The 23,676-nt window shown below is 49.0% G+C and overlaps 1 non-coding gene and 1 pseudogene across 1 annotated transcript; both read left to right on the forward strand.

Moving 5' to 3' along the window:
• Positions 1 to 3,281: 3,281 nt before the first annotated feature.
• The window catches only part of LOC137145765 (zinc finger protein 211-like), a 56,752-nt pseudogene continuing 36,357 nt past the window's right edge, over positions 3,282 to 23,676 (forward strand).
• On the forward strand, positions 14,195 to 14,276 carry TRNAS-GCU (transfer RNA serine (anticodon GCU)). Its single transcript has one exon. It is a non-coding gene; the product is annotated as a tRNA-Ser (tRNA).

The following is a 23,676-nucleotide window of genomic DNA, read 5'->3' on the forward strand; positions in this document are numbered from 1 at the left end:
TCTTAAAATATTTTAAAAAGTAAATATCCTTCAATTATAAAAACATAAAATCAATTTCTGCCAAATCTCGTTACCAGTGTTGATGATGATGAAGTACGTTCCTCAGCATGGTAACCCAGGAGCTGGTTTTCTTCTTCTGTGCACCGTCTCTAAAACCTGCCTCCTGAGAAGTATAATGCAATAGGGTAATCAACTAAGGTTGTAAATGAAATACCAAAACACAGTAAAAAGCGAAAGTGCCTTTAGCTATGGTTCTCCTGTTTGATGAAACTCATCTAACATAACACTTCTTTGTTTTTAGATGCCTTGTCTGGACCAGTTGTTGATCCACATGTAACAGCAGTTTGGGGAAAGAATGTCACACTGAAATGCATAATCGAAGTAAAAGAAACAACAATAATCGAAATCTCATGGGAGAAGATACATGGTAAAAGCGCACAGAGTATTGCTGTTCATCATCCAGAATATGGGTTTCCTGTTCAAGGAGAATACCAAGGAAGAGTATCATTTAAGAACTACTTACTTACCAATGCAACTATCATCCTAAACAATATAAGTTTCTCTGATTCAGGAGAATATGTATGCACAGCAGCTACATTTCCACTAGGAAATGCTCAGTCATCAACAACTGTAACTGTATTGGGTATGTTTGCTTCTTAGCTTTATTTCTGATTCTTTTTAACAAACACAATGCCACCCCTTTCCCCACCCCCCACCCCCAAAACAAAACAAGCTTCATAGGCCTTGGCTACATGGAGACTTAGTGTGTGACAAGCTGAGGTGTGAATCTACAGTGCACTAGCTTGCCACATACTAATTGGCTATGGTTACCTTCCTGCTGTGCACTGAAAGGTCTGTTGTAGGTTTTAATAGATTGCTCTTTCAAATGCTGTTAGTGGGCTCCAGCTTCTAAAGGAAGTGATCCGGTGTCCTTAATGCAGTAACTTGCAAAATGATGTAACTTATTCTGCAGCCTCAAGTTTACTTCAAAAATCCTCTTGGCTGACTTAGGAGACAACACAGAGCAGTTGACTCAGGTGAAGCTTTTTATCTGTAGATGTAGCCCCATCCACAAGAGGTCTAAAGACTTTTTGTTTCAGCCATTCTTTGTGATTTGGGGTGGAGTTACGTGTATTAAATCACAAAATCAAAGTGCTCTATATCAAATCATCCAAAGGAGACTAGTGTATGGATTTGTTTTTTAATTTACGTAATCAATTGGGCCTGAGGTACAAGAAGGAGAAAATAGACATTGAATGACTCAACTCATATACTGGGTAGTGCTTGCTGAGTGAAGAGATGCTCTGATGGGTTACGGTGGGCTGAGATGAAATTGTTGCTACTTCAAATGCTTGACAAATATGTACTAAAATGCTACAGTTTTAATTGACTTTCAAATACCAGTATGTTTAAAATGAAGTGAGGTGAAGGGACTCATGAGGTGCAGAGATTCATGGCTTTAGTCTTCTGGTATCCCAAGTGAGGACCAAAACACCCTCCCTTTCGAAGAAGCCAATCTTTTAAGTGTGAAGTAACGCACATTGGAAAACATAATCCCAACTATAAAATGATGGGGTCTAAATTAGCTCTTACTGCTCAAGAAAGAGATCTTGGAGTCATTGTGGATAGTTCTCTGAAAACATCCACTCAATGTGCAGCAGCACTCAAAAAAGCTAATAGTGTTGGGAATCATTAGGGAAGGGATATATAAGACTGAAAATATCATATTGCCTCTTTATAAATCCATAGTATGCCCACGTCTTGAATACTGCATGCGGATGTGGTCACCCTATCTCAAAAAACATATACTGGAATTGGAAAAGATACAGAAAAGACCAATTAAAATGAAGAAGGGTATGGAGACGCTTCCATATGAGGAGAGAGTAATCAGACTGGGATTTGTCATCTTGGAAGAGAGATGACTAAAGGGGATATGACAGGCCTATAAAATCATGACTGGTGTGGAGAAAATACATAAGGAAGTGTTATTTACTCATTTTCATAACACGAGAACTAGTGGCCCTAAATGAAATCAATAGACCACAGGCTTAAAATGAACAAACACACAGTCAACCTGTGGAACTCCTTGCCAGAGGAAGTTGTGAAGGCCAAGACTATAATGGAGTTCAAAAAAGAACTAAAGTTCATGGAGGATAGGTCCATCAATAGCTTTTAGCCAGGATAGGCAGGGATTGCTGTTTGCCAGAGGCTGGAAATGGCTGATAGGATGGATCACTTGATGATTACCTGTTCTATTTATTCCCTCTGAAGCACCTGCCATTGACCACTGTCTGAAGGCAGGATGCTGAGCTAGATGGACCATTGGTCTGATGTAGTACAGCTGTTTATGTTCTTAAACGGTAAAACAGCCAAGTCTCTGCATTCTCTGAGGACTCGTGTGTGCCCTTCTGCAGTCCCTGGAAATCTACATCCCAGCTCCCAGGAGAAAGCACTAGTGGTAGCCCTTCACACCATGACTGCCTACTGCCTACCCACCCTTCTACCAATGGCCACTAGAACCCACCAGAAACAACAGAGGTCTTGGAGGCCTGCTTCCCAGCCTCAGCCTCTACCACCTCCTCAATCCTTTTCCAGCCACAGGCTGAGGGTCGCTTTTGACACGTGGGTTGAGATCTGTGAACCACCTTCGATGCCAACTATCTTGCCGCCTGTCATCTTGGGAAGTTGCTTTGCCTTCTTTGTTTACAGTTGGGCAAGGTCATTTTGGACAGTTGAATACTGGAGGACATCCATTACGGATACTCCATAGAGTTTCTTTCCTTCCCACCTTATCGCCTCCCACATGATCTCCTTTGGGTGTTCCCTCCCACCAACTGATTCTCCAGCAGGTAACGGATTCCCTGCTCCTCAAGGGTGTGATACAGAGCATCTGCCTCAATACCAAAGGAAGGGATTCTACTCACCATGTTGCCTCATCCCAAAAAAGGGTAGAGGCCAATCGTGGATCTTCATCAGCTAAATATAATCATCAGGAAGCTAAAATTCCCTTGGTCCAAGATGAAGCGTGGTTTATGGCTCTTGACATAAGACTCCGACTTCCATATGGACATCACCCATCTCTCAGGAAGTTCCTCTGCTTCATGGTTGGGCACCACCTCTTCCCAATTTCACATCCTTCCCTTTGATATAGTGACAGCACCATGGGTTTTTACGAAGGTGTTCATCAGCAGAAGCCCAGATATGATGCCAGGGACATACGGTATTCCCTTACCTGGATGACTGGCTTCTGGTGGGGGTAAATGTGACAAGAAGTTGTCTCCATGAGCCAGTCTCTTCAACGCCTTCTGGCCTCCCTAGGGGTCTGTGTGAACAAAGGTAAGTCCATTTTGTCACCCACACAGATGGTAAACTTGAAAGGGGCAAAACTGGATCCCGTCTCTGTACAAGCCTTCCTCCCAGCAGACCATTTTTCCATGATGAGTGCCCTGATTGCCCGCTTTCGCTGCAAGCCCTGCATCACAGTCCTCCAGTGACTCTTTTGAGGCACATGGCAGCCTGCACCTATGTGACACCCATTCACACCACACCCTTGTCCCTAGGATGCTGTCACTGACTTACTGTCAGTAAAGAGCAGTTGCAGAGTGGCTTCCTCTCTAGCTGGAATCTCCATTTTCTGGAATAGGAGGTTACCTTCTGTGTTCTGGGAGCCCCTTTGATGATACATGCCGGGTTGGCCATTTTTGCAGCAGCGATAGGGATAAGTTAAATCCCTCATCAGCAGAGTGTCTTTCACCTTTGAGCACCTGGGAGCTGGGCCCAGGATTTTGCTGCTTTAAAGGGGACTGGGTTTAAACTAATCTTAGAATCATAGAAGATGAGGGTTAGAAGGGACTTCAGGAGGTATCTAGTCTAACCCCCTGCTCAAAGCAGGACTAACTTCAGCTAAATCATCCCAGACAGGGCTTTGTCAGGCTGGGCCTTAAAAACCTCTAAGGATGGAAACTCCGCCACCTCCCTAGGTCACCCATTCCAGTGCTTCACCACCCTCCTAGGGAAAAACTTTTTTCTAACATCCAACCAAGGCCTCCCCCACTGCAACTTGAGACCATTGCTCCTTGTTCTGTCATCTGCCGCTACTGAAAACAGCCTAGCTCCATCCTCCCTGAAACCCCCTTTCAGATATTTAAAGGCTGCTGTCAAATCCCCCCTCATTCTTTTCTTCTGCAGACTAATGGTATGTTCTTTGTGACAAATGTCCCATGAATTCACCCGATCCCCCTTGTTTTCTTTCCCCTGAGCAGGATTTCCAGTTTTGAAACCAGATTTGATATCCCGGCTGGAACAAGGGGAAGTGCCCTGGGCCCCAGGTCACCCAGGATCAGAGAAAAGAGAGATCCCGCAAGATCTGTGCACAGGTGAGAAACCATTCAGCCATCTCAGAATCTCTCAGTGCTTCCTGCAAAGATTTTGTGAGCTCTCTTAATCTCAGGATTCTCCCCTGCAAGTGTTGTACCCTCACTGAAGATCTCAACCACAGCTTCCAATCCATTATGACTGATGCCCGGGTGACGGAGCCCCCCAGGATTGGGGTTTTGGACCCACATGGGGCACAGCAGGTCAGGACTCTAGTGCTCAGAGTCTGCCCCCCCCACTCCCGGCTCTCCACACACCCATGCAGCCGTCTCCTGTATCTGGCCTCACAGCATTCAGCCTCCCTGCTCTGGCCGAGCTCCCCCTGTGGGTGCCCTGGGCCGGGACTCTGGGGAGCCCTACATGCTCCCAAAGGGGCCATGCCCCTGCCTCGCAGTCAGAAGCGATTCACAGTCAGTGTGGGAGTCGGACGGGTTTATTAGTTCTCAGGTCACAGCATAGACTTTGTTAGCAGCTTCATTAGAAGTTACAGCAGCGACTAACCAAGGAGCCCCAGAGCCCCATCCTTGGGCTCTGCTTCTGTGTGAACCCACACAGGGGACTGGTCCTTCCACCCAGGCACCCACAGAGCTGTCCCCTGGCCCCTCCCCAGTCTTTTGTCTCCTTCCCAGGCAAGGTGGCCACCCTTCCTTCTCTCCGCCTGCCGCAACCTGTTGCAGCTGGCTGACCAAGGAGGACAAAGGGGTCTGGTTGGCGGACATGTGGCTGGGGATGGCCCTTCCACCCTCCAGTGGCCTCTGCAATGATCACACACCCGGGAGTCATCATTGAAATACCTGAGTAACATATGCGGGAAACTGAGACACACACACAGCGCTCAGAGAAAACCCCACGAATACCTCCACTTCATCACAGCCAGGCAGCAGCTCTTTTCCTGACCTCCCTTCCCTGTGAGTCTTTGGATGGATGTGGTGGCAGAACTGATCCCTCTTTTCTCTCCTCATGGGGAAGATTTGGGGGGAATTCTGTTCCTGATTTTTTTTCTTTCTCTCCTGCACTTATTTTGGTTTGCTGTCCCCTTTTCCACTCCTGTGTCTGAGCTTTCTCTCTCTACCCCAGCAGGTGATGGGACGGTAAGTGAGATCGAGGAGCAGAATCTTCAGCCAGAAGATGCTGAGCAAGTGAAATCACTCAGGGATTTATCACAAAGATCTAAAGTGAAGGTGTCCAGGAATCGTGAGCAGGAAAATGCCTCCAAGAGTCAGTACAGGCCAGAGAGGCAGCAGGGAAACCAGCCAGGGGAGAACGTGGGTGAATCTATTAATTGCTGGCAAACTCACACAGACCTCAAAGAAACCACAGCCCAGCAGAGAATCCCCATGGGAGAGAGAAACAGTGTATGCACCTAGTGTGGGAAAAACTTCAGTTACCTCTCAGCCCTTATTACGCACCAGAGAATCCAAATGGGAGAGAGGCACTATGAATGCTGTGAATGAGGGAAAAGCTTCAGTGACAGCTCAGCCCTTATTATACATGAGAAGGTGCACCAGGGAGGAAGACTCTATGAATGCTCTGCGTGTGGGAAAAGCTTCACTCAGGGCTCGGCCCTTATTCGGCATCAGAGAATCCACACAGGAGAAAGACCCTACACACGTACAGCGTGTCAGAAACAGATCAGTGACAGCTCAGCCCTTATTAGACATCAGAGAACCCATCCGGGAGAAAGGCCCTATGAATGCGCTGAGTGTGAGAAAAGCTTCACCAACAGCTCACACCTTATCAGGCATGAGAGAATCCACACAGGTGAGAGGACCTATATCCGCTCAGAGTGCGGGAAAAGCTTTGTCGTGAACTCAAACCTTGCAGCGCATCAGAAGATCCACAAGGATGATCAACATCATAAAAAACTTGCCTTAGGGCCGACAAAAGAGATTTTTTTTCCTTGAATATTTTTGCTGATTCCCACATGGTGACTTTTGAGGCTATTTGCACCATTTATGTCACTGTGGTCTCCCAGGTGCCCCAAGAGAGATGGACAGTCTTACATTTTGCAGCTTGTCCTTTTTTGGGTGAATCCTGTGGTCCTTTCTATCAACTCCTTTGTCCCATGAATCATGGCAGTATATATCCCTCCTACCAAGAATCTCTATCAGCCCCAGGTGGGAGAGATATGGGTGACCTATACTAGCTACATCAAGGTAAAAATCTACCTGGGTCTTTTCTCCACTGGATTTTCCATGGAGTTAGCTACCCCAATTTAGCTATCCTGATGTTAAAACAGAACTATTCTTGCAGTTGACACATAGCTGACGCACAATGGCCATGGTTATCTACCCATTTCCTCATCATCTCACCAAATCCCTATCACTTGTCCTAGTCTAAACCAACCTGGAGCATCACACTTATACTGTGGCTCATACTGCAAATCAATTCTTGGAGTTACCAAGTAATTGCTCTGGGTTGTGCTGAACAGCAGTTATTTTTTGTACCATTTTTCTCATGTAAAATATATTTAAATATATCAAAGAGCAGGGGCAGGAAAAAAGTGTCATTTCACCCTCTGGGACACCGGCAAGAGATGAGGTGGGTCGGAGGAATTCTCTCCTCCCCATCACCCCAGCAGTGTCAATTTCTTCAAGAGCAATGTAGAGTTGATTTTCTTCGCATTCTATCCCTCCACCTCCCAAAGTATCCCACGATGCAGTGTCCTCGGATCTCTAAGCTTTATAATCACTCTTGGATGTCTTTGATCCTAAACCAGACTCATTAGTTCTTCATTTAGTTTTGCTTTTTTTCCCTATACCCGTCGGTGATGACGTGCAAGAAGTTCAAGTGTCGCTCAGTTAACAAGGGATAATACTCCGTGCTATTGGACATGCCACCAAGGAAACGGTGCTGTTTTTAAATCTCCATTCTGAAATGGTGAACTGCAGCACACCCTAAACAGTGCAACGAACTGAGATAACCGAATACAACTACAGTGTTCTCCAATTGTTTAGATCGGTCTCAGATGATCTGGGAAGATAATTCCACGGTAAATGACTTGGAACTGGGAAAATGTTAAGTATGTTGGTTCCGAAAGAAGTTGTGACTCAGGCCCTACAAGAGGTTACCCCTGCAGAGAGTTCCTAGCTTTTCCTGTGATTTGGGAAATGCTGTCCCAAATGATGCAGATGTGGAGGAAATGGATGCAGCAGTGGTGTCGAACTCACCTTTTGTTGGTGCTACAAATGTGTGTAAAATGAAATCACTGTGAAATGTGAGATAGTGACAAAAAATAACTATGATCGAAAAGAAACCCCCACCTCTGGTAGCTTCTGGAGATTCAGATCCAGGCCTGTATCTAGTGCCTAATTTACACCTGTGCCATCAGATTAAAGAAATGAACTGGGCATATTTTGGGGGTGCTTTTCCTCATTAACACTGCAGAGATTTTGGGTAGTTTGGAGAAGTGATGCAGATACAAAAGACAAGAGCAAAACTAAGGGTTTGTCTCTACTACAAATCTAAATTGACTTAAATTATCCCACCAGGCATCCTGAACTCTATGTTAATGATGCTTTTTGCCCTTTAATTAAATTAAGGAGGGAGACCCTGCCTGCCCACTAGATATTATCCAGCTACCAAGGCTGATTGCAGGGATAAACGCTTAGGAAGAAAACAATGACGTTTTAAAGTCCTTTAAAACAAATCATATCCCTCCTATCTGCTCTGGTAAAGGTGAGAAGACGCAGAGGAAAGGGAGTCAAAGCCATTCCCTCAGGGAAGAATTTTCACTGCCTCCATGCTGGGTGTTGTCATTATAAGGGAAAGAAAGACAAACACTTTGTCTAGCACCACGGCTGCCACCATCCCATATTCACTTTTTGTCTCTTTAGGACTCAGAGGTTTTAGCTTTTTCTCCTCAGGAACTGGAAAGCCCAGAGATATGTGCTAGCATTTGGAAATTATCAGGTAACGTCTCTTTGAGAGGCAGCAGTCAGGTCGACTGAGCGGGTCTTCACTGACAGCTCAGTCGTTCCAGAGAAAGAGATCTGACAGTAGCAAATTTGCCACCGTCAGTGTAGACTTAGCCTGAGTAACGCATATCAGGCTTAGTCTGAAAGTTAGTGAAAATAACAGATCTTATTGTATGACATGAAAACAAATATAATGTATCATGGAACTGGCCGCACTAAAGAAATAGTTTGCTACAGAGAAACCGCTCGTTTTCCCCTGTCTATGTCAGAGACACAAGGTGGGGAAGGTAATATCTTTTACTGGACCAACTTCTGTTGGTGAGAGAGACACGCTTTCGATCTTTACCCTGGCTTGAGCGTCTTAATTACTAAATAAACAGAGGGGTCTGTGACGTGTCGGTTTCTGATGTCACCTCTTAGCACCGACCTTTGCTGCTGGGTTTTTGGGATGGCTTTGGGAGCCCCTCACTTATTACGAGGACTCTTGCCCCTCCAAAGGTCTCCACGATCTACTTAGGTGGCCAGCTTCCGAGGCCGGGGACACCGACGTTATGCTCGGATGCGCCCCCCGCAGCACAGACACCCCAAAACAGAAAAGAAACAAAGAAGGACATGGGGGTCGGTTGTCAGTGAAAGCATGTAATAGCTACACATTGTCTGGACAATGCGTAATAACTGTTCAAACCACGTATATGTAGCGGCAGGCCTTGAGCGGCTGCATACATCAATGTCATATCACACACGCAGCGTTTTCACTGGGAAAAAAGGAACCGAGTTCAGGAAAGCAAGGCACCCGTCGATCAGCGCAATTTCCTTTCCTTCACTCCAAAAATGCAGAGCGACCTGGCCAGAGGCACCATGTGGACCCTGGATACAGAACGGGATACGGCGAATAGGGGCGACCTCCCCGGACCCCACACTTTGGGGGACCCCGCAAGCCAGCCGGGCCCTCCCCGCTGTCACCACTGCTACTGATGGGAGTGGGGGGGGAGAGGGGGAAACGGGCCCACAGATTCCCCCCCCCCACGCGGGGCACTACCACTGCTCCTGCCGCCGGGGGGGGGGTGGATTTGCCCCATGCCCCGCACCCCCTGAGGGACAGCCTTGTCTGGAGTCGTAGGTTATAGCTCTGATTCCACTCAGGGGGGGGTGGATGGATATTGTTCCTGCGGTGCAACGTTCCCCCATTGCTCACATGACATCATCATATGCGGGAAAAAGCCTCTGCTTCCCTGTCTGGTCCCCCTCTCAGGACGCAGCATAATCTCACCGGCTAACAAGGCGTCCCCCCGTGTTAGCCACATTCACCACCCTCCGTCCCCTGGCGGCTGGCAGACCATGCCATGGGTATCAAAACTGCTGCCAGCTGCTCGCCTGGCACACACTGCTTGTGCAAAACACAGCACGTGGCCGCTGATTTCTGAATGGTTCGGGGTTGTAAAGCTGTAGCCCAGCCCTGCCCTCCCTGCCACCCCAAGCACAGGAATGGCTCCGTGGCCATGCTTTCTGCCAGCTGGGCTCAGGGCTCTCCTGGCTGGGGGATGAGGGAGCAGCCTGTAACCCCCCAGCCCTGCAGCTGGGATTGGGGTGTCTGCAGTGCAGGGGGAGTCCGACCTTGTCCTGCTGCCTGAGCTGCTCCAGCCCCCCCATTTACTGTAGCCCCCAAAACTCTGCCTGGATCCCCCCGACACCCCATAAACCACTCGTAGCCCCTCCCCCAGCTTCTCCCAAAACTCCTCAGACCCCCGGGAAGGTGCCGAGGGGCAGCAAATCTTGAGTCCAGTATGGGAAAATCCTACCCAGGGGGGAGCAGAGAGTGGAAAACCAGGCCCCACCCTCACCGAGCCTAGCCCATGGGGGTACAAGGGGTAGGGCCCACAGAGGGGAAAGGGTGGAAGTTCTTGGGGAGATGGGACTCCAGGGGGTTACTGTGGCCATGGGGGTGTCACTGTGAGGGAAGGGACAATGGGGTATTGCTGTGATGGGAGGGACTGTGAGGGGGAAAGTCACGGGGTGTCAGTGTGAGGGGTAGGGTTGCAGGGTGTCAGTGTGAGAGAAGGTTTACAGGGTGTCAGTGTGAGGGGGAGGGGCTGTGAGTGGGAGGGTCATGGGGTGTCAGTGTGAGAAAAAGTTTACGGGGTGTCAGTGTGAGGTGGAGGGGCTGTGAGGGGGAGGGTTACAGGGTTATAGTGACGGAGGATGTGGAGAAAGCTGAGGTACTCAATGCCTTTTTTGCCTCTGTCTTCACAGACAAGATCAGCTCCCAGACTGCTGCACTGGGTGGCACAGAATGGGAAGGAGGCGAACATCCCGCAGTGCTGAAGGAATGGGTCCAAGACTATTTAGAAAGATTGGACATTCACAAGTCCATGGGGCCGGATGCAATGCACCTGAGGGTGCTGAGGGAGTTGGCTGAGGTGATTTCAGAGCCATTGGCTATTATCTTTGAAAGCTCGTGGCAACAGGGGAGGTCCCTGAGGACTGGAAAAAAGCAAATCTAGTGCCCATCTTCAAAAAAGGGAGGAAAGAGGATCCAGGGAACTACAGACCGGTCAGCCTCACCTCAATCCCTGGAAAAATCATGGAGCAGGTCCTTAAGGAATCCATTTTAAGGCACTTGAAAGAGAAGAAGGTGATCAGGAACAGTCAACACGGATTCACCAAGGGAAAGTTATGCCTGACCAACCTGATTGCTTTCTATGATGAGGTGACTGGCTCTGTGGATGTAGGGAAGGCGGTGGATGTGATATACCTTCACTTTAGTAAAGCTTTTGATACGGTCTCTCACAGTATTCTTATCAGCAAGTTAAAGAAGTATGGGTTGGATGAATGGTCTATAAAATGGATAGAGAACTGGCTAGAGCATAGGGCTCAACGAGTAGTGATCAATGGCTCCATGTCTAGCTGGCAACTGGTCATAAGTGGAGTTCCCCAGGGGTCGGTCCTGGGGCCAGTTTTGTTCAACATCTTTATTAATGATCTGGAGGATGGGGTAGGTTGCACTCTCAGCAAGTTTGCGGACAACACTAAGCTGGGGGGAGTGGTAGCTACCCTGGAGGGTAGGGATAGGATACAGAGTGACCTAAACAAACTGGAGGATTGGGCCAAAAGAAATCTAATGAGGTTCAACAAAGAAAAGTGCAGAGTCCTCCACTTAGGAAGGAAGAATCCCATGCAAAGCTATAGACTGGGGACTGACGAGCTGGGCAGCAGCTCTGCAGAAAAGGACCTGGGGGTAACGGTGGATAAAAAGCTGGATATGAGTCAGCAGTGTGCCCTGGTTGTCAAGAAGGCTAATGGCATATTGGGCTGCATTAGGAGGGGCATTGCCAGCAGGTCACGGGAAGTGATTATTCCCCTCTATTCGGCGTTGGTGAGGCCGCATTTAGAATATTGTGTCCAGTTTTGGGCCCCCCACTACGAAAAGGATGTGGACGAGTTGGAGAGAGTCCAGCGGAGGGCAACCAAAATGATTAGGGGACTGGAGCACAGGACTTATGAGGAGAGGCTGAGGGAACTGGGCTTGTTTAGTCTGCAAAAGAGAAGAATGAGGGGGGATTTGATAGCGGCCTTTAACTACCTGAAAGGGGGGTCCAGGGAGGATGGGGCTAGGCTGTTCTCGGTGGTGGCAGATGACAGAACAAGGAGCAACGGTCTCAAGTTGCAGGGGGGAGGTCTAGGTTGGACATTAGGAAAAAGTTTTTCACTAGGAGGGTGGTGAAGCACTGGAATGGGTTACCTAGGGAGGTGGTGGAATCTCCATCCTTAGAGATTTTTTAAGCTGAGGCTTGACAAAGCCCTGGCTGGGATGATATAGCTGAGGTTAGTCCTGCTTTGAGCAGGGGGTTGGACTAGATGACCTCCTGAGGTCCCTTCCAACTCTAATGTTCTATGATTCTATGATTCTAGGGTGTCAGTGTGAGGGGGAGGGTTATGGGGTGTCAGTGTGAGGGGGAGGGGCTGTGAGGGGGAGGGTTACAGGGTGTCAGTGTGAGAGGAGGGTTACGGGGTGTCAGTGTGAGGGGGTGGGGCTGTGTGGGGGCGGTCATGGGGTTTCCACTCACCTGGGTTTGAAATGTTTTTTTTTCCGAGTAGCTAGTGGGGAAGGGAGAGAGGAATGCCCACAGCTGCCCGAGTCCCAGGCTGGGGTCTCCTGAGTGGTGGAAATGTCCCTTGCTCACTGCTGCTCTCATGAGAGCTTTCTGCTCCAAAGGCTCCAGAATCCTGGGGGTACGGAGGGTGTCGCTGCCCAGTCTGAAATGCAAGGGAGGATCCTGGAAGGGGAGGAAGGCATAGAAAATAGAGAGGAAAGAAACAGAGAGAAAACACCTCCTCTCTCTCCCTTCCCCTCCCAACAAGAAATGTTATAAGTGGGGACGCTCCCCACCATGAACAGCAGAGAAAACACAGATATTGGCCACACCGTGAACGATAGACTCGATGCCTCACATCCCGGTGAGAGCAAAGAGCCAGCGGAGCGAGAATTGTGGGCTACGGTGATTTCTTTCCCAGACGTTGGAAAAATTTGCAGCTCTGAGACCTGGCTCGGGGCTGACCAGGAGGAAGATCTGAGTTAGCAGCAAACGTGTGTGTTTGCATCAAAAGCATGGCTTCCCCAGTGAGGAATGACACCCCGTGACAGGCAGGGACACGCACCACTGTGCTAACGAGGCAGAAGTAAGGAGCTGCTTTTGCACAGGCCCTGAGGGGAATCAGACAGGGGAGCTCCTCCATGAGCTGTGGCTGCCAGGGGAGCCAGCTGGGAAGGGAGTTGGTCTGGGATCTGGGGGTGGGGGGTTGCAGCAGAGAGACGGGCCAGACTAGGGGGGGTTTGTCCCAGGACTGCTGGGGGCTTTGCCAGCAGGTTGGGAGGTGGCAGTAGGGGGCAAAATCATGCAACCATAAACGAAATCCAACCCCACAGTGCATCGGGCAGTGTCCTTTGCCTCAGTTTCCCACCTTGTAGTGGAAAGTCTGACAAATGCCCCTTTAACATATCAGACCCTTCGCCCTCCATCGCAGTCCCCACACAGTTTGCTGTGCTTGGCTTGTGACAACGCCAAGTTCAGAGGTGTGTGCACAGAGGTTCACTTCCCCCCTCATAAGTCTCTATGGTGGCTGTGTGGACCGGCCGTTTGGCGCTGGTGCTTCTGCCATGTTCTGAGGTTCCCCTGCTTTACCCAGGTCTTCAGTCGCTTCATCTCTTACTGATTTCCCTGGGTAGCAGGGAGCCTCACTGCCAGTACAGCCTCCACATTGTCTTTCCTTTCACCGCTATCCTGACACCAAGTGCAAGACAGAACCCCCAGAACTGCTCATCAGTGATCCAGCTCTGATCATCATTGAACAGCAACTACAACTCAATGTTTAATTAGCTCTGTCTTTAAACACTGAACAGGGAAAAGTCCAAGCATGTCTAGGACTCTTTAGGCACCAATCACACAACCACATAGGAACACCTGCCCCCACCCCCTCTCCCTTTTGCTGGGTTTTGGCACCCCTGCCCCCTGCTCGGCGAGGAACGTTCAGTTCAGGGTCCCCTCAATCAGTTGTATGCAGTCCGATAAAAGATATTCCCTCATCCACCGAGCCCCTCAGTCAGGGCAGGCTATGTATGTTCTGCTCCCCTTTACTCATACAATAAGAATAACAGCATTTCATTGCACTCAATAGTAAAGTGATTTGTAACCCCATCAAAGCAGCTCCATCATGCTGCACACCAAGGCAGAGTAGGCGTGTCTACACAAACACAGCCTGTTCCTGACGTCTTTTCCCCCAGCTCATCACTAGATGGGAGAGAAGAGCTCAGTCAGACCCTGCTTACACTAATGTTTAAAAACTCCTTTTTGTCCCTACCTCTGCTGTACCTAGAGTTCTCTTTCTGTCCCTTTTTAAGCCAGTCAGATGAGGTGGCCGAGTGGTTAAGGTGATGGACTGCTGATCCATTGTGCTCTGCACGCATGGCTTTGAATCCTATTCTCATCGCATGTGTTTATCCTACACAACCACTTCCCCCTTTAGTGTGGTGACAGCCCTGTCCCTGTTACTTCCTGTGCAAAAAAACACCTCCAGAAACTGGAAAGCCTTCATAAAGGGTTAAAATCATTTGCTGCATCCCTGCTTTAAATAAACTACATGCAAACACTAGACTCTTAACAGAGTTCTGTATTTCTTCGTTTTTAATCTCAAAAAGTAGCATACACATAATCTGCCTCAAACACCATCTGCCTCCCCAAATTATTGAAACGACCGAGTCCTCAGCAAGCCCATGACAGTGACACACGGCTAGAGCGTCTATGCCAAGCTGTTCCGAAACAGCAAGTCAAACATTTTCTCTCTGCTTCCCTTGGAGCGGTTTGACAGGGAAAACAAAATAAAAAAATTTCTGCTAAAAAACCAATCCTGGTCTGTTTTGGCACTCCGATCTGAATGTATTATTATTTTTCTCTTCTGATTTTTGGATTATTTCAGGCTTTGGATGGCAAACCCCCCCACACTTTTCAATTGTTAAGCACAAAGTGAAAAAAGCTGCTGCCGGGGTGGGGGGGGATAGGGGGTTGGAGTGGAAGGAGGCGCTGCCGGTTGAGATTGAGCAGCACCATGCATAAGAGGGGGCTGTGGGGCAGGACTGAGGAGCAGCGTGACGAGGAGGGGGCTGAGGGCTGGGATTGAGGGGCACTGGGAAAAGGGGGCCCTGGGTTGGGACTGAAGGGCATCGTGGTTTGGGGATCCAGGTTGTGGGGGGTGAGGAATGGAAGAAATAAGGACTGGTTATAAAAGCAGGGAGCCAGAGTCGCTGGGGTTCAGGGAAGCCGTTGTTGCCCTGCGGGGTGCAGCGCGCTGGTGGAGAACTTGCTATGTGTGGCTCAGGTACAGGCTCAGTCCCTGCCGTCTGCAGGCGATTTTCTTTGTCGTTTCATATCCAAAAAGCACTTTTCCTCCAGGATCAGGCATGGAGCCCCTCACCCCCCCATTCCCGCTGACAGGGGGAAAGGGTGCTGCTCATCATTTAAGTGGGGTAGATTGGATCTCTGCGTCTCAAGTGCAGGGCACAAACTGACCCCTCACAACCTCCTCTGCACAGGATCTGACTCTGCTGCAAAGCTACTGTCCCTGAGCCAGAAGCGCCCCCAGAGAGCAGGATGGGCCAGCAGGGAGGAGAGGGGAAGCTGGGTGCATGTGGCTTTGAGGCCGCAGGATGCTCTGGTCAAAGCAGGGCTTGGGGTGTAACACACGGGGGGCCTGCCTTGGTGGGCCTGTACCTCAATGTGCCCTTTGACTATAAATCCCAGGGGTCCATCCTCATCTTCTTGTCTTTCTGTTCGGGGCAGCCCTGGGGAGGGCTTGAGGGGGTGAGAGCCACCCCAAAATTTGCCATAGCCACCCTAAAGCCACCTCTCCCAGCGCAAAGGTCAGAGCTGGGTGCCTGGAAGGTGGGAAAGCGTGCCCCAGAACCCCTGCTGCAACCTCCTCCCTGCTCGCTGACACCGACAGGCATGGCAGGAGGCTGCGGGGGAATTGGCTCCCCCACCGCCCCTCTGAAGGCAGCCTGTATTATTGTATATATACAGCACAGTAAGAGAGAGTCACTCACTTGCTTTGTCTTTAGTATTCCCCTGAAGCATCAGCAGCAATTCCATGCAGTCGAGCAGGGCCCTGAAAACGAGCCAGGCCCATGACCCAATACACGTCCTCTCACTGAACTTCCCTGTCTGGTCGCTATCAGATGACAGTTCTGAGCACCTCTTCTCTTCGGGTAGGTCTACATCGACTGGATCCATTCTGCGGGATCGAGTGAGCAGCCGCGGAGACCCGCTCAATCAATCTGGAAGTCGATGGTGTTAATCCACCCCCACAAAAAGAGTAACGCTGCATCGACCAGAGGGCATTTCCAGTTGGCGCAGCGTAGTGGGAATGCCACAGTCAGTAGGAGTTAGGAAGTCGACAGGCAATATGCACACTACTCTACAGAGTTTGTGTATCTCCTGTCGACAGCCGCCAAAATTTGCCAGCAGCGTAGACCAAGCCTTCCAAACACCATCAAAAGAGACCCCCCAAAAAATCACACCGACCTCTTTCAGCACCTCAATATCTGTGGCTCTGGGTGTTAAATGGAGTGGGTGGGATCTCTGTGGACTAAACAAATAGTACAGAGAATGCTGCTGAGATTGCTGTGGGGTATTTCATTTTCCCCAGCAACAGAGTTCCTTCCTGTGCCCAGAGTTTGACGCTAGAAACATTCAGAAGAGGCAAGGGGTCACAAAAGGCAGAAAGCAACCATACAAAGACTTGACCCAGTCCCTTGCCCCTGATCAGAACCCAGACCCCTTATTCACTAAGGCACATATTCAGAGACTTTAGGATTGTTGATAATGTTGAGAAAATATACCACACTATTTGGTGTGATGGCTCAGCTGACTTCGTAATGAAAAGAAAAGGAGACAGGAGTATCGAGAGGGACAACCCACTTCCAGAAGCAACAACCCTGCTCCCTGCAGACTGTATCACATGCCATGGCAGTCGTTAAACGGTGGAACTCCCTGCCCTGGGGTGTTACTGAGGATGAGACTTTAGCTCAGTTCACTGAAAAGATCTGACATTTATAGGAATCATGAGAACATCGCAACTGACATTAACTAAAATAAATAATATCACCCAATTCCAGCAATTGGCTGGTCCTCTTCTTAATGCAAGAACAAGGGCACCGTAGCTGGGGGTTGCCTAGCTTGGACAACATCGCCGCTGTCCGAAGATGAGGTGTTGCCCTCTGATGGCCATGGCAGTGCCATCTCTGAATAATTTGCGGTGCAGTGTGAGCCATGGTGTCAATGCGCCAGCTCTGGCGAGTGGGAAGCGGAGCCCAAGCGTTGGGCGTGACGAGACCGGGTCTTGTCCTTGGGCTTCCTGTATGGACTAGGCGAGTGGGGTCACGGTGCCAGGGAAATGCACCATGAGTCTGGCGATCTGCATCGCTCTGCTCCATGGCAGTGCTCTGCTTGGTGCCGGTCCTCTGGCGAACAACGGCGGGATCCCGAACCGGCGGTGTCCTGACCCGGAGAGTGTAACCCAATCTCCGGGGACCCTATGTGCACCAGTGAGCGGTGCCTCAACGAAGGGGACTGGCCAGCAGACCTGTCCCTCGCTGAACTGCCCCAAGAGGCCAGTGCTGGGTACCAGCAGCGCCAAGAGGTCCTTCGTATTTTGGAAGGTTTCTGGAGTCGACTGCACCATTAATTGATGAGGGCCTCTACCACTACCCAGAGTCGGTGGAGGGTCTGGTGCCGGGGTTGATGCTCGCTGTGGCGAGGGACCCTTCTGAGGCGGGGAGCGTTGGTGGCCAGATCCCCCTTGGCCTTCTCCACCAGAGAGCGTCCCTCTTCTGTGTGGATATTCCTGGACCTATTCTTCGGAGCCTGGGAGGGAGATCGGTGCTGGAAGGAAGAGACAGGCTCCGGAGGGGCACTGTGCGCTGAGGCTGTCATGCTGAGTGCCGAGTCCGACTTGCCGGGCTCTGACACCGTTCTAAGAGCCGACTCCATCAAAATGGCCCAAAGACGGAAGTCACGGTCTTTCTTGGTTCTCGGGCGGAAGCTTTTACAAATCTTACACTTCTCACTGACTTGGGCTTCCCCCAGACACTTTAAACAACTTTGATGAGGGTCGCTCCTGGGCATAGGCTTCTTACAGGAAGCGCAGGGTTTAAACCCCAAGGAACGGGGCATGCCCCGACCCTGGGAATCTAACTACTAACAATCTAGAACTAACTCTAACCAACGAGTAACTGTATACACTAAAATGATGAACAGACCACTAGGGAGAGGAGAAAAACTTGCGAAGGCAAGAGCGTGCCAGCACCGTCACTGGAAGCAAGAAGGAACTGAGAGGGAGGAGGAGCTGGTGGCACCTATATGCAGGCATATGTGTGTGCCTCTGCAAGGGGCGCTAGAGATGGCTGGTACAAGTACCACTAAGGGGAAAAATAGTTTCCGACACAGGTGCATGTGGCGAGGACACACATCGAAATTGGGAATGGAGATGAGCAAGCACTCGAAAAACAACCACACTGGGTCAGACCAATGATCCATCTAGCCCAGTCGCCTGTCTTCTGACAGTGGCCAAGGCCAGGTGCTTCAGAGGGAATGAACAGAACAGCTGATCATCAAGTGATCCATCCCGTCACCCATTCCCACCTTCTGGCAAACAGCCATCCCTGCCTATCCTGGCTTATAGCCATTGATGGACCCATCCTCCATGAATATATCTAGTTCTTTTTAGATTCCCCTTATAGTCTTGGCCTTCACAACATCCTGTGGCAAGGAGTTCCACAGATTGACTGTGCATTGTGTGAAGAATGAACAAAACAGGTAATCATCAAGCGATCCATCCGATTGGCCATTCCCAACTTCTGGCAAACCTGCCATCCCTGCCCATCTGACTAATAGCAATTCATGTTGTTCTTTGCATGCAGTGTTGTTGGAGCTATGCTGGTCCCAGGATATCAGAGAGACAAGGTGAGTGTGGAAACCTCTTTTACTGGACCAACTTCTGTTGGTGAAAGAGACAAAAAAATAAAAGATATCACCTCACCCAGCTTGTCTCATTATTCTTATTTTGCAGTCAAGGAAAACTCTTCAAGTCTGGGGTGACTTCTCTCAAACGGGCTGGCAGGCTCATGCTCAGCCCCTGGAGCTAGTCCCCGGGATGGGGGTTTCATTGACTAATTACCTGATTGCCTGGGAAACCCACAGTCCCTTTGTGATGTCAGGCCCAGGAGAGTTCTGGGCCCCGCTGAGCTGCACAGGGAGAGGGGAGCACAGGAGGGGGCTGCCTGGCTCTTCTTGTGATTTGGAAATTGCAGCGACACTTTGAACACGTTCCATATAGAGCTGAGCACTTCCCTGCAAAATGAGCTGAGGAGCTCAAGGGTGGAAGGACAGATGCATGTGGAGGGACAGAAACAGAGCAGGACACAGGGTGTGGGAGAGCGATGGAGCTTACTTCATCTCAGAGCTGCAGTGGCTGAGAAGAACTTTTCCTCCAATCACTCCTCCTGGCAGCTGGGATTTGCTGGGGTACTGAGCATAATCCGTGAGAGCAGGGGGAGAGCAGTACACTGCTGTTCTTGGTCTCACTGCTGCTGCCCAGGCAAGACGGACAGGGAGGAAGCAGCCTGACCCCAGTGCAAAGAGGTGAGGAACAAAGAGGACTCAGAGACACCTCATTGGCACTTGCAGTTCTCGGCGTCATCTGGAGCACAGCTGAAGCTGAGGTTGGTGGCCCCCCTCTGCTGCTCCCCAGTGAGAACAAAGGATTAATATACAGGGCGCTGACTAGGTCTGAGTGGCAACTGCAGATCCTTCAGGGTTCTGGCCCACTTTGCTTATTGAAAGAAATATGACTCAATATCCATTGAAGACATTTTATGAAAATGAACATCCAAATAAAATCAAGAACACACATCACTAAAGCTAATTTATTATAAACATTACCCAGCTAGCGATGGGTTGAACACACCGCTATCAAGTTAAAGCCAATTCAGTAAATCAATGAGCGAATAATACTGCATTGGAATCAAATCATCAGTTGAACCCAATCATCAGACATATACAACTGATAAACCACTCTTATAAATCCTAAAACAGGGCTGCATGGAGGAGGGAGTTCGCTTAGTTATAAACCCCAATCAGAGACCTTCACGCAGGCTGTGCCATCCACATTGAGCCTGTTACCAGTTTTGCCCTTCACCTTGGAGTATGCTCATTTATTAGGGTTACCTTCCTGGAAGGAGGGTGTGATTCTATTAATGTACTGCTTGTGTTACTTGTGTGTTCATATGGCTACAAGCCTCCTCCCAATGGAACTATCCTGCAGGAAAAGGTTTTCTGGGCTGGGTTCCTCCAGCACCAGATTCAAATAAACCCCCCACAGATACACACACACATTTCAGATTAACTGAATGCATCTGAGCGGACCGGGCTATCAGCACTGTCAGCCGACCCCTTATGTGTCCCTGAACTCAGCAGGCTGGGTGACACAGCACTTTCAGTGGCTACCTTTATACGCCCCTTTGCCATGCACCAGAATAGAGCACACTTCTTGAGCAGGCTGGGTTCAAACAGCACTTTTCGTCTACTCCCCTTTATCTGCCCCTGGACTCAATCAGGCTGAGTCATACAGCACTTGAGCCGCACCCTTATTTGCCCCTGGACCTCATAGACTAGGCAGAGTAGCACTTCCTGGCTGTCCCCTTCATATGCCCCTTTACACCACAATTGTTCTAGCAGTAACCCCCTTGATGAGCAAACCCCGTATGATTTTTGGGCACTCCAGAGATTTTAGGCTTAGGTAAGAGAAGAGTTACTACAGAGCAAGATAGGGGCCAAGAACACAAAGGAGTAAAATAAAGTTTGGAGAGACAGAAAGTGGCAACCAGCTTGATTATAACAGTTATTTTATTGCTAGATATATACTAATAGTAATACCATACAAGGAGAGAAAAACAATCAAATGTTTACAATACTGCACAATTACAATTGGGAGATTGGAGAAAGCTAGCCCAGGTTTGATTACAAAAGTAGAAAGTTATACCTGGACTAAGAGAGAGAGAGAGAGAGAAAGAGACAGCGGTGTGTTGGAGGAAGAAGGGGGGTTGATCTCACCACTCCATGCAGCTCAGAGATTCCCAGGAACAGGCTTGTCAGTTCAGGGTCTGGAGGACTTTTTGTCTGGCAGAGCCCCCAACACGATCAGTCAGGAAGAGAAGGCAGGTTACAGTGGAACTGATGCAGAGTTTGGAGCCAAGCATCATAACAGGGGTTTGAACTTTGACAGGGGATTTTTGTAGACCTCAGGTTTGTTTATGGATAAACAATGTCTGGACAAAAGGAGCTGATCCTTCCTGGAAGGGCGCTTTTCCTTGAGAGAGAGCTCACAATGCAACCAGGATACAGTGTTTTGCATATCAATACTTAGAATGGTCTGATAACTGCGGAGCTGGATGTGTGCAGGTGTTAGTTCATCTACATCAAGAGCATAGTTCTCCCAACATGCAGTGCTTCCCTGCTTCAGCAATCCCAGAGTTCAGTGCGTTTTCCATCTTTGATGTAGATGAAGCATGTGGAGTTGTATCACCCTTGATGGGAGGGTTTTCCACTGCCTTTTCATATTGAAATGCCTTTGGTTTCTGGTTCAAGCATGGCCTGCAGGGTGGTATGGTGGGGTGGGGGGGTATTTAGGTGAGCCAGCCCTGGTTCCCCAAGAACACAGAGCTGCTAGGTAACAAGCCCATTGAATTTGTCAATACTGAAACCAAATGATCGTTCATGTTGAAACTACGTCCTCAAAACCAGTCAAACTATCTCCTTAGAGTTCATTACTTGTGTGAGTAAATCCTCCTTCCTCCTCTAACACAGATACAGGCCTCAATGATGCTTTAATAAGCACAAGTTTAACATCTCTCTCAGAAAAGTTTATAGCTGATAGTTTTGTTTCTTTAGATGCTTTCAGAGAATGAGAAGCTCAAATTCAGTGATTTCATAGGGCAGTGATTTAATGGTCCCTTACAATATGTCTTAACTACTTATGCTAAATTACCTGTTCCACCATATTTTTAGCTGTGACACTCTTAATACATTTCCCACACGTGAAGGAGAGCTCTCCGTAAGGACAAGTCTACAACATTAAGTCAACCTAAGAACTGAATTTTAGTGCAGACATTTATAGAGTTAGGTTGATGTAAGATGCCTTCCACCAACCTAATTCTGTCGTCTAGATCAGGGCTAAGCGTGAAAGTTTGTCTATTTCACGAACAATAGCTGGTCCAATAGAAACTATTACTCACTCACCTTGTCTCTCTATTGTAGCAAATGGTCATCCGTCTCAGAGTCCCCAATGAATCTTAGCTACATTCTATCAAACTAATATCGTTGTGTGAGCACACGGCTTTCAAGAGAAAGGGGAAAACCCACATCAGCAGGGTAGAAGACACTTTCAGTTTCACATAAAGTGAAATTCCAGAGCAGGTTACATCTGATGACCCCGAATCTGCAAAGGAGATTCTCCCATTGCATTCTCCTCTAATCTGTTCAAATATGTACCACTCAGCAAAGTCTCATTATTATTATGATGAGTGTTCTTTACTAAAGGGTTAGAATCACAATGGGAACCACAGTCCTGGTTTCTGCCTGCAAACAGTCCAAACTCAGCAGGAAAAGGCTTTGTAAATAGATGGGAACAGGGATTTAAACTCTGAATGATCACAGTGTCTTTGGGATTCATTCAAATTTCCCATCCACTTCTGCGACATTTTCATCTCCAGCCCTCATGAGTCTAATTGAGGATCAAAGAAATGAAAACATAATTCTGAAACCCAGAGATGGGCTACCAGGATGATCAGAGGAATAGAGAACTTACTTTATGGAAGGAAACTGAAGGAACTTGGCTTGTTTAGCCTAAGATAACTAAGTCTAAGAAGATATATGATTGCTCTCTATAAATGAGGGATGTAAAAACTAAATTTAAAATCCGTTTAAACACTCTATTTAAACGCTGGGGGGAGAGAGCGTGCTGGGCAGCTCTCACTCACAGGGAGCTGAGCTGAGGCAAGCCCAGCTATGGCTCGCCGGCCCCTTCACGCCCTCGGCTGGGCTCTGTGCCTCCCCCTGCTCCCAGCCCAGTTGAGGCTCACCTATCCTCCATCCCCCTCCGCTGGGCTCCCCACCTGAAGCAAAGCCCAGCTACAGCTCACCTCCCCGCCGCTCGCAGGGAGCAGAGCCCAGCTACGGCTCGCCTCCACCACTCCAGTTTAGATGGTAACCTTTTACATCCTTACTGTAAATACATCAGAGGGATAGACACCAGGGAGGGAGAGGAGTTATTTAAGTTTGGGCCCAGCGTGGGAACAAGAACAAATGGATCTAATCCAGCACTCAACAAATTTAGGCTTGAAGTTACAAGAGGGCTTCCAACCACCAGAGGCGTGACATTCCACAACGGCCTTCCCAGGGGACTAGCGGGGCATAAAACCTAACACGTTTCAAGCCTGAGTTTCATAAGCCTACAGAGGGGACAGCATGATGAGATGGCCTAAAATCGCCTATGGCCCCGCGTGATTGCTGTTACAAATATCTCCAGTGGCTATCGATGGGACACGAGAGGGGGAGGGCTCTGAGTTCCTGCAGAGATTTTTCTCCCCCAGATCTCTGGCTGGTGGGTCTTGCTCACATGTTTACAGTCTAACTAATCATCATATCTAGGTACAGAGCTGGGGGAAGGGCACCTTCCTCTGCAGCAAGGGGCACAGGTAATTCGCTGGTTTGGCCTAGAGTAAATTGTGGAGTCTCTGCAGTTTGAAATCTTTAAAGCATGAGTTGAGAACTTCAGGAGC

This window comes from Emydura macquarii, unplaced genomic scaffold (assembly GCF_026122565.2).
Source record: "Emydura macquarii macquarii isolate MOO-44397 ecotype Brisbane River unplaced genomic scaffold, CSIRO-AGI_Emac_v2 contig_3628, whole genome shotgun sequence".
Lineage (NCBI taxonomy): Eukaryota > Metazoa > Chordata > Testudines > Chelidae > Emydura > Emydura macquarii.